The following is an 18,335-nucleotide window of genomic DNA, read 5'->3' on the forward strand; positions in this document are numbered from 1 at the left end:
AATATGTCCTCGATCTTGGGTAGAGGGTACTGGTCTACATCCAAGACAGGATTCACAGTGACTTTAAAATCACCACAGATTCTCACAGTTCCATCTTTTTTGGGTATTGAAACAATGGGAGTAGCCCATTCACTGTGTTCTACCTTACTGAGGATTCCAGTCTCGATAAGACGGTCTAGTTCTTTGTCAACCTTGGGACGCAACGAATATGGTACCACTCGAGCTTTACAAAACTTGGGTGTTGCCGACTCGTCTACTTTTATTCTGGCCGATATGTCCCTTAATTTTCCCAGATCAGCAGTGAACACGTTTTTGTATTTCTCAATCACTTCACTTACACCTTGTTTTCTAGTCTCTAGTGTTTTGATATAGGCCCAATTCAGTCTAAGGCTCCCCAACCACTCGCGGCCAAACAAGGGTGGCCCCCCTTTGTCCACCACATACAAGTTCAAATGCCGTTTCTGACCATCCATCTCTACCTTGACTGAACACACGCCCAGTGGGGTGATGTTCTCTCCAGAGTACGTCCTTAGGTTTACGTCTGTGTCGATCAACTTTACATTTGAAAAATTCTGCTTATAAGTTTCACTGTTGATAACTGAAATCGCTGACCCTGTGTCCAGTTCCATGGGAAATTCTTGACCATTCACATGAGGCTTTATCCAGATTGCATCCTTGAGTCCTCCCATAGCATTGACTCTCAGTGAGAACATAGGTTCAAAATCGTCAGCTACCTGCATTTCATGCACATGTTTTCTACTGTTCGTATGCAGTGGTTTCACAAAGGCTGGTTTTGAACGACATGCTCGCTGTATGTGTCCCTTTTTTCCACACTGTCTACAAGTTTCATGGATAAATCTGCAGTCATCTGAGGTATGGTTTCCATTACATCTGTAACACCGCTGGGCTGCCGTAGGTTGCTTTTGTTGAAATCTTTTCTTACTCTTAGGTGCACTTAGCTTGTGAACACTGGGCGTAGTGGAAAGGTGTTTCCTTTGAATTTCCAGGGCGTCATTTGTCGCCGTCTCCATCGCAATGGCGATCTCGAGCGCAGATTGGTAAGTGAGGTTTTTCTCTGAGAGAAGTTTCTTTTGAATGTGTTCGTTTTTCAGCCCACACACAAGTCTGTCCCGTAATGTGTCATTAAGGACGTCTTTAAATTCACAAAACTCACTTAGTTTACGTAGAGCTGCAATGTACTCACGAACGCTCTCCCCCTCCTCCTGGTCTCGCTTGTGAAATCTAAATCTTTCTACTATAACCAACGGCCTTGGAGAATAATGTTCTTTCAGCGCTTTCGTAAGTTGCTTGTATGTCCTGGCCTTAGGTAATTCGGGTGCTGTTAAGTCTCTTAACAATGCCTATGTTTTGGGGCCCACGAGGCTCAGTAGCGCGGGAACTTTTTTGTTGTCGTCCACTGTGTTTGCTGTGAAGAAGTTATCCAGCCTTTCCTCGTACGCTGTCCATGTTTCGATCGCTGGATCGAACACATCGATTCTTCCGATACGTCCAGTGGCCATCCTCGTCGCCAGATATGTTGTGTATTCACTCGAATAAATGAGATTTATAACTCAGCCATGCGGTTACAAACTATTTATTACGGAAGTAACATGAATAACATCTAAAACCGAAAACGTACAAATCTACAGAATTCCGGAATACTACAATTTTAGCACCATAAAAATAAAGGCAAGTAATTTTTTTTCGCGTATGCATGGAACTTCTCACGAAATAAAGTGATAACTAATTCCATGCGTATATTTAGGAATGTGCAATATATTGTATATTTTTTCCTCTCAGTGAGAAGTAATGATTGATTGATTGATTGTATATTGGTTATCGTCACTCTTGAGAATTTTTCACTCATATGGATAATGGAGACATTATATGTATATCACATGGCTTCGAGGGCAACATACCAGAATATTTTGCCCCGAGGTTACAGGAAAACCCTGGAGTGTTATCAGTGGTTATATCACCAGATGCTGACATAACACTCCAGGGCTTTCCTGTCACCGAGGGGCAAATATTCCGGTATAGTTGCCCGAAAAGTCATGTGGTATATGCTATATGACATTTTTAAAATTTAAAAAAAAAATGAAATCATTTAAAATTGTTGAAATTTTCACAAATAATCCAGAAATTAGTGATGGGGAATCGGAAAAAAATCTGAATCGATTATCGGTAATAATCGGCTGGGCATAATCGATTAATAATCGATTATAATCGAAATTTTGAACTTTAATAAAATTAATATAGAAAAGTTGAAACTTATTCAGATTTCTTTCAGACTTTTACAAAAAAATTTTTACTTACATAAAATATTCAAAAATGTTAATTGAAATTTCTTTTATAAAAAGTGGAAAATAATATTTTGTTTACTTTAAACAATACAGGACTATATAAGACTATTTAAACAGAATGGGAATTTATAATTTTTTTTAAAAAGTCCGTGCAATGGGTATTTTACTGATATTAGTCCCACCTTTCATTTAACCCATTTCCTTCTGCAGCCAATTCAGCTGGGCTTATCAGTAGTACGGAGGATAACAGAGCTGCTGCTGAGAATGCTAAGTCAATTAGCACCATGCTTACATTCTGCCGGATAATTAGATAACTACTGTCTAGAGACATAATAAAGTATATATTTTCTAAAAGCTCTTAAAATTCTGCATCTTACAGTATAATTTTCAGAATGCAGAAGCAATATTATCCTCAATAATACTTTGAGTAAATAAAAGAAAATTTGTAAACACAATTTTTTGTTTTAAATTATTTTTATTTACATGCATTTTACTCAAATAAAGTGAATGTAAACAGCACATTTTTTTTGCATAAATTCATAAAACAAATATTTCTGCTTCAAATACAGTTCACAGAATAAAAATATCTTGAAAAATAAAAAAGTTATTACATTTCTTGAAAATGGAGTATTTCTTGACATAAACATCATTTATTTGCTTTGCTTTAAATTTACTATAGCCAAGAAAAAAATTATTTTAACAACAAATTTTAACTATAACAATCTGTTTTTAAAGTATTTATATTGTAAGATAATGAATAAAAAGAAATATCTATTTTAAAAAGTTCAAACTTCAATGTACTTACATAAAATTTATGAAAAAAAAACCAACACTAAGTCCTCAGAATTATCCATTTGAACAAACATTCCTATTAAGCACAATTCACTTGTTCAACATTCTCATAATATGTTTTGAGCTGCACTCTAAGTGCACTGGAACACCACACTGCTGGCACCCAAATTTTGTTACTCCTTTTCTCTGTCCCTGCGGCCCAGAAAGTGAACACTCACGACACACCTTGTTCTTTGGGAACATTTTCACAATGTCGTGGGCAGTAGCCCTGCCCCCACAGTCAACTTTTGGTGGCTCCCTTCTAGCCCTGGTGTCACCAATCAGATCTTCCACCAGTTCCTCGATAAAGTCCTGGAATCCTGGCCACCTCTCCCTCGCGGCGTGGGTGTGAATGTCCTTGGCGACAATGTATGCGTTATGGGCCGATGCCATCATCAAGTAAAAAAATATGCGGCGCCACCATTTCTTTGACCTGTGGTTTAGCTGGTAATACCCCACCATTTGATCACAGAGATCCACTCCTTTCATGTTCTTTTGATAATCAGCCAGCATGAGTGGGACTTGAACGACACGATTCTCAGCTGCTCTCCTTGAAACTTGACCACGGTGGGTTGGATCATGGAAGTTGGAAAGTACCGTCACTGGTTTAGTGTCCTGCCATACACAGTAAGTCAGGTTGTCTTTCTGGGCAACCTTGAATTCATGTTTCTGAAGACCAACTTTGCTTGGTAGTAGGTGTTTAGGAAGACCTTTTCTATTCACACGTACCGTTCCACAAGCCATGATTCCCCTGATGTGAAGGTCGTTCAGAAGTTCCGGACTTGTGTAAAAATTGTCCATGTAGACACACAAGTTGGATCCAAAATAATGATGGCACAGGTCCATTACAACTCTATGAGTAAGTCCTTTTTCTTGGTTATTTTCTTTCCCTGTGTATACTTGAAACTTGCTCAAGTATCCGGTATCACTTTCAGCAAGTGCCCAGACTTTCACTCCCCATTTTACTGGCTTTGCGGGTAGGTATAGCCGAAACGATAATCTGCCCTTAAATTTGATCATACTTTCATCTACCGTCGCATTCCCATAGGGCACATACATTTCTTCAAATTTTTTATTTAGGAAGTCCAATAAATAACGGATCTTCCACAATTTGTCGGGTGTGTCTGGCTGAATTTCGTTATTCTGGACATGGAGGTATCTCCAGATCAAAAAAAATCTGTCCCTGGACATCACTCTGTTGAAATTTGTTACAAACATCCATCTGTTTTGCCTCCAGTAGTCAGCTTTGTCTGGCAATCTGAGGATGCCCATAGCAAAACATAGGGCTAAAAACGCCTTGATGTCTGACTTGTCAACGGGCGTCCATTTTGGAGCAAACGGAGGGGGTGGGGTTTTCTCGCGCTCTTGTTGTGCATAATTGTTCGTTTCTTGAACTAACCTGTCTAGAAGTTCGTTAGTCCAAAATAACTCGAAGTACTGGCCGGCTGACGCCTCTTCCGGATGTTCAACTGTTGCGCCACCGATTTTTCTGAAGACATTTCCAATACGTGGATGAAAATTTTCAGACGTCCACTCGCTCTGAAAGCCTAAAAAATCGGCTTCGTCATTGCTGTCCTCCTGAAAAATGTTGTGTATCCAATCATCAACATCTCCACGAATGATCTCTCTTTCTACATCTGCAATATTCTCCTCTTGTTCCTCATAATCTCCCTCAATATCACTACCATCGCTCAGTCCTTCTTCTCTGTCCGCCATTTTGAAACTACGATCGCGTCAGTGACTCGGATTTCCTTTGTTTTAACCAAAATTTCCCCCAAAAAAGAGGTATCTAGTTTCATTTTTAATGCGCATGAGCAAGGGAAATTCCCACTGTCTAAATCATGCAAACGTTTTATTCATATGGGGCTTTTACATAGTAATTCAAGGGCCTCTAAGACGCTTGTATGAAAACAACGACTGTAGTGGTACGCCGAAGATAGCACACATGACGATAACAGTCGTACCACGAAGGAAATGGGTTAATACATGTATATTTTTCTTAAAATTAGTTTTAATTAGTTAAAATAATAAAATTGCAAGTCTTAAAAGTAATTATCAGAAGTTAGACTCGTATTTATGATAATAATTACGTTTAAAGATTGACTAGACTAATTATGGTTTCCTTTGTATAGTAAAACCTTGCAATATTAGCGTTTCCTGGTATTAGTCTAACCCCATATTTAATCATGGCGGTAAAAGTATCAATAAGACACGGAATCCTTCCATGTTTTCAACGTTCATCACTACTTTTATGCTCTTTGCACATGGATTTGGTAATAAAATTAAAGTATGACAATTTTATTTTTTGTAAGCGATGTCGGCGACATTTATTTTATAATCGATTAGTAGCATCGAAGAGCTTCCAATGACCGACAATCGATTGTCGGCGACAATCGTTCCATCACTACCAGAAATACTTTCTTGAAGTTAAGCATGTTAAGAATAACGCTCCATATTGTTTACATCTGCTTAGCAACCGACATCATAACAATTTGAACCCGAACTAAAATGCTTAATGTAAAAACACGTGAGCTTGATCGAAAGGATGACAGAACTGTTTCTGTCGGAGTTGACATAGCTGTTTCCGGTGTGACTCGGCATTTTTCGAGATTTATAGTGAATCTTTTTACACAGTGTTTCTGCTAATTTTCAAAACCAAGGGTCATTATGACCCTTTGATATAAACTTTTGGGGGTCAAAAAGATTTTTTGAGGGTCAAATTAATACATTTGTGATATCATAAGAAAATTTTTTTCGAAAATGTTTTATCATGGTATGCAAATGAAGGGATTCAAATAATTTAAGTGGTTTTTGAACTTATTATTTTTTTCAGAAGATTTTTTGAAATTAACATATGACATATAAATATTATAATGAAAATATGAGAAGAGTCCACATTTTGCAATTTTAAAAATTTCTGATCGCACAGGGCGGTTATAAGGCATTATTTGGTATACAACTAATAATAGCACATTTCAAGAAATTTTCAAAATTATGACTTTTCTGGGGGCAAAAATTTGCAATTCAGCACATAGTTCTTTCAATTCTGTGACTGTTATGAAAAATATTGAAAAACTCAAATAGAAAAAAAAATTACCTTGGTAAAAATGTTGAGTATCTTGCAAAAATATTATTGACCTGTTTATGCACATGATGAAAAATAATTATGGTCAAGGCACTGAGCAAAGGGGGATAACTCGTTAAAATACACGTGTTGTGTACATTTTCCCCATCCTTCCTAACAATTTCTATAATTGATTTATATACTGATTTCAGGAACATGTTGTTCAAGGAAAAAAAGATTATTATTACATTGAAAAGTTACCTGCTAGATGCACTCAAGTTGAAACAATCACGATCTAGGGCAAGACGTCCAATTCGCGGCATTTTTGGTGTATAAACAAATCGAAATGTCGATCCCGATGTTAATATAACTTACAGAACACATGACACATTGTATCCACTGGGGCTCGCTTTAAAGAAGATAAAACTACACAGAAGACCAAAAAGGTTTAAATGATTGAAAATCTAAACAAAAAATAAAGGTTCTGTTAGAAATTATTTGCAATAATACATGTATGTAATTTCAGTTAAAAAAAAATAAATTTCAAAAACATTTTAAAAAATTGAAAATTCTTTGGTAAATGTATGTATAGAAAAGAAATTTGCATGTATTTGCAATATTTGAATCCTGTTTAGCGTGAAGTAAAGGTCTTATTTAAAAAAAAATCGATTTTCAATATTCTAAGTAAATTTAATTTGCAATCTATCAATCAATTAAAAATTTAAAATATTATTCATGCATCTATCCAAAATCTTTTCCAGCTATAGGTTATCTTTTAGGCATAATAAATGTAATAAAGTTAATCCATTGGCGGATCCATAAGGAGGAGGTCCGGGGGGTGAACCACCACCCCTTTATTTTTGTACAAAGAGAGAGAACGTTTTTTTCCTTGAAATATAGATATTTCTACGTTAAATTATTTGAAAAAATAAAAGAATCTCTGTCCTTTCTGCATGCTCACTAGATCTGTAGATTTTCACGTATTTGTTTTCCTCCGTGTACCTTCACAACCCCTACTAATGGCTCCGACCACCCACAAGTAACATGCTAGGAAGATTCGATCGTCGAACTTTATCAATACAATTTTTGAACCATCGATCTTCAGAAGTAACTAACTTTTAGAAGTATGCATGAAATACATGTACATGCATCTTTAATCAATGAAGAAAAGGTTTAATTTTCACGTATGCAGATGAAAGGAACCCACTTTTTATGCGAATAATATTTTGCTGTAGTTTTGATTTATATTTTGATTTGGAAGCACTCTCCACATTTTTTGTGCCAATGAATAGGCAAATTATAATATTTAAAAGTAATGTACCCAACAGAAAAGTTACAGGAAGCCCCCTCTACCCCCTCCCCCCAAAGGGATTTTAGAGTCTGGTGCATATATAGTTTCTTTAATTAATTTTTTTTTTGTTTTTGTTTAGATTTTTTGTTTTGTTTTGTTTGTTTTTTGTTTTGTTTTGTTTGTTTTTGTTTTGTTTGTTTTTTGCTTGTCAACTGTTTTTAGAGGTATTTCTTCTAATTATAAATTAAATGAAGCTACGGACTTGAGGTGCCCGTTCTGTGATTCTATGCATGAGTGCTGGGGGCATCGACCTGGAACCCCCCCCCCCCCCCTTCAAAATATCGCTGAATCCGCCTCTGTAATCTATCATAATTACATTAAATGAGAAAGACAAACTGCAGAGTCGATATGTGCGCGTTGCTTGGTTGTAAAAAGTATGTGTAAGGAATAGATTCTTGTAGCAAAAGCTTGTAAAAATATAACATGTGTATTATATGAATATTATATGTGCATGGTATAAAGATAAATATGTATTGATGCATTGTTTATAAATACCTGTGTATTGATTGAATATTACAGTTGATCCTCGTTTATCCGGACACTTGTAAAATAGGTAGACGCCTTGACAGTAAGAGAATGCATAGGCGCCGGATCCGGGGGATGGGAGGTGTAAGCCCCCCTCCCCACTTTTTTTTTCAAAGATTAACAACATATAATCATTGAATATTGGGGCTTACATTTTTTCGTTGGCTTAGTCCCTCCACTTAATTAATTAAGTTGCTTCCGACGCCTATGCAATGACAGGATAGCAAGAATGGATCTTAAGCCCCCTCCAATCCAAACGAAGTAGGGTTTTTACATTTAAGTCCATCATTTTACATTCAGGTCCATCCTCGGAATTTGCAGAGGTTTACATTAAACCAAGTAAAAGTGAACTTGAACCCCCCCCCCCCCCCCCCGAAAACGGTGACCCCTCCCCGAAAACACGAATCTTTGTTATATTGGTATTAAAATTCATTACTATGAAGCTTTGAGAAAGTGAGAAAGTTATCCACTCCCCCTCTCCATGAAATAGGATTCACGTTTGGGAAATGACTTTGCGTGGATTATTTTGTGCTTTGTTTTTGTTTTTGATTGTCAAGAAATATCTAGATTGGAATTTTTTTTTTTTGGTTAGGGTGGACCCCTCCCCGCTAGAAAAAAAAGTCAGGATCCGCGACTGAGAGGTGAACTTTTTCCTTTCCTTTATTCTGCGTGTTTGAGTGGAGGGTTGGGGCGGATTCCCCTCTCTTTTAAAAATAAAGATCTTAAAGATCAGCGCCTGGTTGGGAGGTACATATATAATTATAACTACTGAAATGTCACTTCAATGAAGAGCGGCAAACATTTTTGAAAAAGGTAAAGATAAAAAAAAAAAGGAATCAATATAAAACACCCTTAAACAATGCATCATTATGACAGATGTGTCAGACGCTGTGGTATCTTTCACTTCCAGTTCACCGGGATATACATTGTATAATATCGACATATAAGAATAGAAATAACCATTTAAATCGACAGTATGTCGTCAATATATGAATGTCAAGTTGAAGGGTACAACGAATGTTTTCCTCTTTCAAAACATAAGATTTTGGACATATTATGCCCATTTGAATATAAAAATAGGTCTTCTAAAAGAGGGGCGCAATTGGTACCCCTAGGAATTCCAAAGATTGTTGGAAGACAAGGTCTCCAAAAAAGACATACGAACGTTTTATTTTGTTGATAATGGTAAAATTTTGTGATTTCAAATGTTCAAAAACTTCTTTGGAAGCTTGATTTACACCACTTCTCGAATAAATTGTTCAAAAGAAGATCCCGGGCCGGAACACATAATATTATAGTATCAAAATTTTTCATTAATACACAACAAGATTGTCACTTTTCCTAAGGATTAAGAATAAAGTTAAAATTTGTGAAAGTGCAAGGATATGTCAATCAAACCCGCCAAAAAAATTTAAATTTTAATAAGTTTTAAATGAAATAAGATTTTTAAATTAATTTTTTGTGTGAAATGCTATTAAAATAGAAAAAGTCGTAATATTATAGAGAAAATATTAACTTCAAATCTGTGTCCAAGTACCTCTAAGGACATACGCAAGATACCTTACCTACTGATAATTTTTCAAGGTACTCCTAATTTAAGATTATAGTGCCATCAGATGTTCATAGTAAAAAATCAGCATACATTACCAGGGGTTTTTGAAAGATAACAGATTATAAAATTTTTTTGCATGTTAAAAATTACGAAACATAATTTTAAGATTTTTTCCATCAAAATTTGTTTTAGAAGGAAAATATTTTGATCGGGATTAGCCAAAATTAAATAAAAATATTTCTCTAAAATTTGACTATTTCGTTTTAATTTCTTTTAAAAATATGATTAATGAACATGTTCTCCCCAGTTGTGACTGGTTTTAAGAAGATTTTAACCACAAGTTTAAAAAAAAATATTCACAAATTATGTGTTTTATTTCCATAAATATTTTTTATAAAAAAAATTAAAAAGTCTAACCAGCCTTTCTTTACATATTTTATTACGTATTAATGTGATGCATTCATTCACAGCCAAATTTTTACAAGAAAGCATCTAATTTGGATGTAAATATTTTTTTTCATTTTCTTTGAAAAAATACCAAACAAGAGGCCCAGGGGCCACATCGCTCACCTGAGCAATTGGCTAGGAAAAGGCACACATCAGATCAGAACTAAAAGTTTACTGAGCGGGGGGGGGGGGGGGGGGGGTCTTGATTTTTAACCCAACAAACTTGAATCTAGACTACCTGAGGATGATTCCCTATAAATATCACTAAGCATGGTTTCAAAGTACTTGAAAAAAAGGTTTTTAAAGGTTTCCATAGACATTCCAATGTAAATCTTTTATCGGCCATTTGGCCCCACTCTACTGCCGGGGGTCATGATTTGAACAAACTTGAATCTACACTACCTGGGGATGATTCCACATGAGTTTCATCTTTCCTGGTTCAGTGGTTCTTGAGAAGAAGATTTTTAAAGATTTTTCCTATATATTATTATGTAAAACTTTGATCGGAAATTTTGGCCCCACCCTAACCCAGGGGGCCATGATTTGAACAATCTTGAATCTACATTACCTGAAGAAGATTGCACATCAATTTTATCCTTCCCGGCCCAGTGGTTCTTGAGAAGAAGATTTTTAAAGATTTTTCCTATACATTCCTATGTGAAAATTTGATGGGCCATTTTGGCCCACCCTACCCCCAGGGGGTCATGATTTGAACAATCTTGAATCTACACTACCTGAAGAAGATTTCACATGAGTTTCATCTTTCCTGGTCCAGTGGTTCTTGAGAAGAAGATTTTTAAAGATTTTTCCTATATATTCCTATGTAAAACTTTGACCGGCCATTTTGGCCCCACCCTACCCCCAGGGGTCATAATTTGAACAAACTTGAATTTACACTACCTGAGGATGATTCCATATAAGTTTCATCTTTCCTGGCCCAGTGGTTCTTGAGAAGAAGATTTTTAAAGATTTTTCCTATATATTCCTATGTAAAAACTTGATCGGCCATTTTGGCCACACCCTACCCCTGGGAATCATGATTTGAACAAACTTGAATCTACACTACCTGAGAATGATTCCATATGAGTTTCCTTTTTCCGGGACCAGTGGTTCTTGAGAAGAAGATTTTTTAAAAATGTCATTAATTTTTCTCTAATTCATAATCATCCCCCCTTGGAGAAAGGGCGTGGCCCTTCATTTGAACAAACTTGAATCCCCTCTACCCAAGGATACTTTGTAGCAAGTTTGGTTGAAATTGGCCCAGTGGTTCTTGAGAAGAAGATGAAAATGTGAAAAGTTTTCAACAACGACAACGCCAACGACGACAACGACGACGACGACAACGACAGACAACGGACAAATTTTGATCAGAAAAGCTGACTTGAGCCTCTGGCTCAGGTGAGCTAAAAAATTGTATAAAATAATTAAGAGCTAATGTCAGCCTTTCAATGCTGAAACCATTGTTTAAAAATGTCGACTCAGAGATCCATGAAATTAAACGTTGGTGTGGCATTCCTCCTTAAGCCAGGCGCGGATCCAGGAATTGGAGTTAGAGGGGGCGCCAAAATTAGGCAAGGGGTCTGGGGGCCGCCTTGAGGTCCCCAGTGGGTCCAGGGCAAAGCCCCTGGAAGCTCCTGGATTCTAGAGATTTTGTAGGATAAAAATGAGGTCTACCAATTAGACATATTTAATTTTTCTAGACGAAACTGTGATTTGCGCTAACTTAGACAATTTTAGGGGACGCGCGCCGGGTGCGTCCCCCTCTTAATTCCGCCACTGTAAGCCCTATATTTTTCTAAAATATGAAAGTGATGTAAGATGTAAGGAATCAAAATTCATTCTTTCTAAATCATTGGTATCCCCTGCAGTAAGAAAATCCAAATCGTTTTTCTCATATGACCCCCTTGATGTTAATTGCGACGTCATTACCTTGTGGATTTTCCCGTCTTTTCTTTATAAATTGCAGAAGACATCAATTTTCAAAGGAATTTTCTTTAAGAAAACATACTCTGCCACTGTCACCGCGAAAGATTTTGAGATATGTGAATTTTCTTAGCAGTTTACACAATATATCCAAAAAATTAAAGTGGAAAACGGTGGCAGACACTATTTTCTAAAGGAAAATAAGCACATAAATGAGTCATTTTTGAGACTTTTCTGCATTTTGAGACTTTTTCTAAACTTAGAAATGTTCCAAATTAATGACGTAATATTTCCAGAAAGTCCTCCTTCATGCCATATCTTTTAACGATTTATCACATTCATCTACTCAACTATTGTTAAAACCAATTTCATACTTTTTAAAGAGCATTAAATTTTTGGGCACAATAAAGCCCAAACTGTACATTCGTCTTTGTCATATTTTGTCAAATCGATTTGCCTGTATAATGAAATAATTTCAGAAAATTGCTATTACATGTTAATATTCATAAAGGTAAATAAAAAGTTATTAAGTACCTTGTAACTATTTTTATATCCAAAAATTTTCCTGATAAAGAGGGATATGGAGATAACGAACAGTTTTCAATCTCAAAGTCCATAAAACAATACAAAATATGAGCAGAGCAAACACGGACCCCCGAAACATCAGAGGTGGGATCAAGTGCCATGGAGGAGTAAGCATCCCCTGCCGACCGGTCACACCTGCCGTGTGCACCTTCTCATGATCAGGAAATAACGAAAATAAAACCCGTCGTCAATTCGGTGTATAAAATAACAAGAGGCCCAAGGGCCTTGAATCGCTCTTCTGATAAATTGTACAACCTATTACTTGTATTTGAAGCCTCTAACCCTAATTATCCTAAGACCAAAGTTGCACCACCTGACAAAGTTTGATGATTCTTAGCCAATTAGGACTACTTCTTGGTCTACAATCTTGGAAAACCCAAAATGCATCAACTGACAAAGTTTGATTATTCTAAGCCAATAAATACCTAAGATACTTAAATATAGCCATAAAATGTCGAAAGTAGGTCACTGTGACCTACTTTTTGGTCGACATTCTCCGACAACCCAAGATGCATCAACTGACAAACTTTGATGATTCTAAGCAATTAAGTACCGGAGATACTTAAATATAGCCAAAAAATGTCGAAAGTAGGTCACTGTGACCTACATTTTAGTCGACATTTTACAGAGTCCCAAGATGCATCTGCTGACTAAGTTTGATAATTCTAAGCCAATAAATATCTGAGATATTCAAGAGTAGGTCATCGTGACCTACTTTTTGGTCGACATTCTCCGAAAACCCAAGATGCATCAACTGACAAAGTATGATGATTCTAAGCCAATAAGTACCGGAGATACTTAAATATAGCCAAAAAAGTCGAAAGTAGGTCACCGTGACCTACATTTTAGTCGACATTTTTCAGAGTCCCAAGGTGCATCTGCTGACTATGTTTGATAATTCTAAGCCAATAAATACCTGAGATATACAAAAGTAGGTCATTGTGACCTACTTTTTGGTCGACATTCTCTGAAAACCCAAGATGCATCAACTGACAAAGTATGATGATTCTAAACCGATAAGTACTGGAGATACTTAAATATAGCCATAAAAATGTCGAAAGTAGGTCACAGTGACCTAATTCTTGGTCTTCACTCTCAGAAAAACCCAAGATGCATCAACTGACAAAGTTTGATGATTCTAAGCCAATAAATACCTAAGATAGATAAATATAGCCATAAAATGTCAAAAGTAGGTCACCGTGACCTACTTTTTGGTCGACATTCTCCGAAAACCCAAGATGCATCAACTCACAAAGTTTGATGATTCTAAGCCAATAAATACCCAAGATATTTAAATATAGCCAAAAAATGTCAAAAGTAGGTCACCGTGACCTACATTTTGGTTGACATTTTTCAGAGTCCCAACATGCATCTCCTGACCAAGTTTTGATTTTAGGTCTGAAGGTAATCAAAATATGCCTTTTAAACAATTTGAAAGCATATGCCTGCAAAATTCTAAAAAGTAGGTCACAGTGACCTAGTTTTTCTTAAATATGTTTTAAGGTCCCAAGATGCAGCAGCTTACAAGATTTGATGATTTTAACCCTTTCAGTGCCTGAAATAATGGGATTAAATGTTTTAAAAAGGATAAGTCATAAAGTTCAAAAAGTAGGTCACGGTGACATACTTTTAAGTTGACGTTGTTTAAGGACCCAAGATGCATCAACTGACCAAGTTTGATGATCATAAGCCTTAAAGTGTCCAAAATATGCCTTCAAATCAATTTGAAAACAAATCCCCGCAAAATTAAAAAAGTAGGTCACCGTGACCTACTTTTGAGTTAACATGATGTGAAGTCCTAAGATGCATCAACTTACAAGATTTGATGATCCTAGTCCTTATAGTAAGCAAAATATAAACATTTTTATTAATTGTAAATTTAGGTCAACTTTAAAGTGACCTTGAGACCACGCCCTTTGCCCCAGGGTCATGCCTTGAACAATTTTTAATCTTCAGCATATCCTGATCCTTGTTTGTAAGTTTGGTGAAAATCTGCCTAGTTGTTCTGGAGAAGAAGATTTTTTAGCAACTAGTACTTTTGGTTTTGTTTTCCTGATTATCTCCCCTTGTTTTAGGGTCCCAACCCTTATTTTAGTATAAATGGTAGCCCTTGGGCCAAGGATACCCTGTGACAAATTTGGTACTGATTGGCCAAGGGGTTCTTGAGTTATGGCCCATATTCTAAAAAGTTAACGCACACCGCACACCGCACAAATGGCCATAGGATTAGCTCTTTGAGCCTTTGACTCAGAAGAGCTAATAATGGACTAACGATTGGTATGAAAAATTTCAGTCAGCATTTGACTCAGTGATAAATAGTATATGCTGACAAGGTCATTGTATCGACCATATAAATTACGAAATGATGACTTTAAACGAAACTGCTGATATATTCTTTTTTCATCAACTTGCTTGTCAATAATTTACTTCTTTTAAGAAATTGTTCATACGTAGAGCATGCTCTTGAGTATCAAATCAACTGAGATATATATACTCCGTATGCAGGCGATGAAGGTATATTGCTGCATAAGTAAGGGAAGTTGACGATAGAAAAGTTAAATTCATCACGTTTATCATATAGCTTGGTTGTTAGATTACCATTAGTATCTTTTTCAAGTAAAATATCTAAGTATGAAACAAAAGTGTCGGACTCTGTGGTATCTTTTATCTCAAGCTCAAGAGACGAGACAATTCTGGCTATTCGAAGCTTGTTTTTGGCTAAGGTCAAGATCTAGTACATGAAAGGTGCCAAAACATTTATCAAATTTAAAAAAAAATTCCTTCAATAATTCTTTATAACTTTAGCTTGGTTTAACTTTTATACTTCTGTTCGAAATTTTTAAAAGAAGGTAAAATGATAATTCACACAAGTTTCAAGATAAATTAATTTTTTTCTTTGTGGAACACTCTTTCATTAAAAATTCCATATAGATCTGCCACATAAATCACATTCATAATGGACCTCTTTTGTTTTTGTTTTTTTTTTTTTTTGCTGATGAGATGTATTGAAATATGTTTCAAATGTGTCTTGAATTACTGACAATGTAATTCCAATATCATATCACGACACTTGTTTTGATACATGAAGCACAGCCCAAATTATTAATCCTTACTAAAACAATTACGGTACATGTATACATATACATACTTTTAGAATTCATGAATAAAAGATGCTTTTATGCTTCCCAATTAATCTCGACATTAATCATGTTAATTCCTGTTCAATTTTCTTTTAAATCATTGTTACCTTTTAAATGTTAACCTCTGATGAGTTATGAAAATAAAATATGAGACAGTTCTCTATAGCATTAAATTAAAAAAAAAAGAATGAGGGCGGCGAAGGTGAGGATAGTCCCTGCATCTGACATTTCAAAAAAAAGTAGTTTTTTTTTAAATTAAAATTACACTATTCAAGGTCAAAACAATATAAAATTGGAGCAAAGCTTAAAAATTGTATGGTTGGCGTTGGTGGAACAACGTCGGGCCAACGTTGGACCAATGTTACCATATCAACCTTCTCGACCATGACAGAATTCCTATGTTGGCTCAGCGTTGGTCCAACGTAAGCAACTTCCATTCACTTTACTTTTCAAGGAAGGAAGGATGCTGATATCGGCCCAGCGTTGGCCCAATGTTTGTAATACACCCTTAAAGAAAGTGTCTGTTCAAATTGGTAGTAGTATGTTGGCCCAACGTTGGCCCGATGTTTGTAATACACCCTTAAAGAATGTGTCCTATCAAGTTGTTAGTAGTATGTTGGCCCAGCGTTGGCCCAATGTTTGTAATACACCCTTACAGAAAGTGTCTTATCAAGTTGGTAGTAGTATGTTGGCCCAACGTTAGTCCAATGATTGTAATACATCTTTAAAGAAAGTGCCTCATCAAAGTGGTAGTAGTATGTTGGCCCAATGTTTATAATACACCCTTAAAGAAAATATCTTATGAAGTTGGTAATAGAATGTTGGACCAACGTTGGTCCGATGTTAGCAAGAATGTTATTTTGTTTAGGTGTTTCAAAGATGGGATATTTATATTGGACCAACGTTGGTCCAATTATTATACTGCCAACTAAATGATGGTGTCAATTTTATAATTAGCTGCTGAGCTTTACGTTTGGACAACGTTGGTTCCAAATATTAATTTAGATGCACATTCTGAAATAATTAAGAGGACATGCTATGTCCATGCATGGACCTCCAAAATATGAGAGACCTGATCAGATACCATGGAGGAGTAAGCATCCCCTGTCGACCGGTCATTGAGTATCTTGTGGAAATTACATGAAAGATTCAAAGATGGAAAATGAACATTAAATCATACTTAAACTTTCAAGTACATGCTAGTGAGTATCTTACTGAAATTCAATGATCGATTCAATGATGGAAAATAAACATTCAATTAAACTTAAATTTTAAAAACCGAGTCTGATTCTATTTTATAAGAAAATGAATACTTCTTTTAAAAACATGTTTCTAAAGACTCGCTGATTGAAAGAAAGGCCGCAGTGCTTAACGGTTAAATTCACAAGTTGCCTAACAGTTATTTCTGTACCGCCAACCGTAGGCCCAAATTAATCAATTAGCAAAGTAGGTGAGTTTAAGTGGTGTGGTTGTATCCTAAAAAAGCGTTTTCAGTATGCAATTCTAAAAAGGTCGTCATGACCTACTTTTTGGGTGAACTCTCTAAGGACCCAAGAAGTATGGAATGACAAAGTTTGATGATTCCAAGTATCTTGTAATCCAAATTAATTGAATACAAATATCAAAAGTATTAGTTTTCCACTGTTACTCGCTTTTGGATTGACATGCTTTGAGAATCCAAAGTGCATAAACTGACAAACATTTTAGTAAATATTTGTTTTGCAAACGACGTTCGATCCTGATATATAAAGTCTTAAACTTTTTTTGCAAAGTATATTTTTAGTTTCTACATGCATAGCTTAATTAAAATTCAAATAAAAATGGGGGTCCATATGCTTCTTTTGGCGCTGCAGTATATTTAATATGACCTTTTTGCACTGAAACCTGTGTCTTAATTAATAATCAGATTTTCGACATTTCTTTCAAATATATTTTTATCCAATTAAGGTCAAGATCTAGTAAATAACTTGAGACTAATTTTTTGGTGCTAGATCCATTATGACGTCATAATCAATTTCAACTTTCTTTTTCCCGTACTTTACGACTTTAGCAGAATTATGTAGAAAATGGGATATTTTCATGTCATTCAATTTGAAATCATATGAAAAGTAAACCGGATACCTATCTTAAATTTGAAATTGATTTAAAGAAGAGGCCATGAACATACTAATTACCGTTTTCTGAAAGACTGTAGGCAATCTGGATACATTTCCTTCGCCGAATACGAAACAAAATCCCAAATTCATAACTGGTTTTCTTAATTTTTCATTGAAAATGATAGTTTAAAATACAGTTTTTCATCTTGTTTGCCTAGAAATTATGCCCCGAAACACCTTATTTGACCAAGCTAAAATTGTAAAGCATCAATAAAGGAATTTATTTCTGAAGTTTGATAATTCTGTAGGCACCTTTCATTTATTAGATCTTGACCTTAAAGTATGAAACAAAATGAACTCTAAGTCAGTTTGAAAAAAGACACTTTAAAATTGTGACTAAGAAAAAGTTTCAAATTGCTTCGCCTTATCAATAATTTGACCTTTCTGAAGTCATAAAATGTGATTTTTCTGGCATTGAAAATTCAATAAGCAAGAAAATTATTGTAAAGTCTTTATAA

General features: G+C 35.5%; 1 protein-coding gene across 3 annotated transcripts in view; it reads right to left on the reverse strand.

The window, feature by feature from the left end:
• Nucleotides 1-18,335, reverse strand: part of LOC134282596 (zinc finger protein 91-like) — a 101,360-nt gene that overhangs the window by 34,333 nt on the left and 48,692 nt on the right. For 2 of the 3 annotated variants that reach the window (XR_009995326.1, XM_062765007.1), the window contains exon 1: nucleotides 6,460-6,528. The exons of the other annotated variant lie outside the window; for it this stretch is intronic. The gene's annotated coding sequence lies outside the window, so the exon portion shown is untranslated. Of the gene's footprint in view, nucleotides 1-6,459; nucleotides 6,529-18,335 lie in introns of those variants that run through there. 3 annotated transcript variants of the gene reach the window in all.

This window comes from Saccostrea cucullata, unplaced genomic scaffold (assembly GCF_032062105.1).
Source record: "Saccostrea cucullata isolate Sc308-1 unplaced genomic scaffold, CSIRO_AGI_Scuc_v1 ctg4899, whole genome shotgun sequence".
In the NCBI taxonomy this organism is placed as follows: domain Eukaryota; kingdom Metazoa; phylum Mollusca; class Bivalvia; order Ostreida; family Ostreidae; genus Saccostrea; species Saccostrea cuccullata.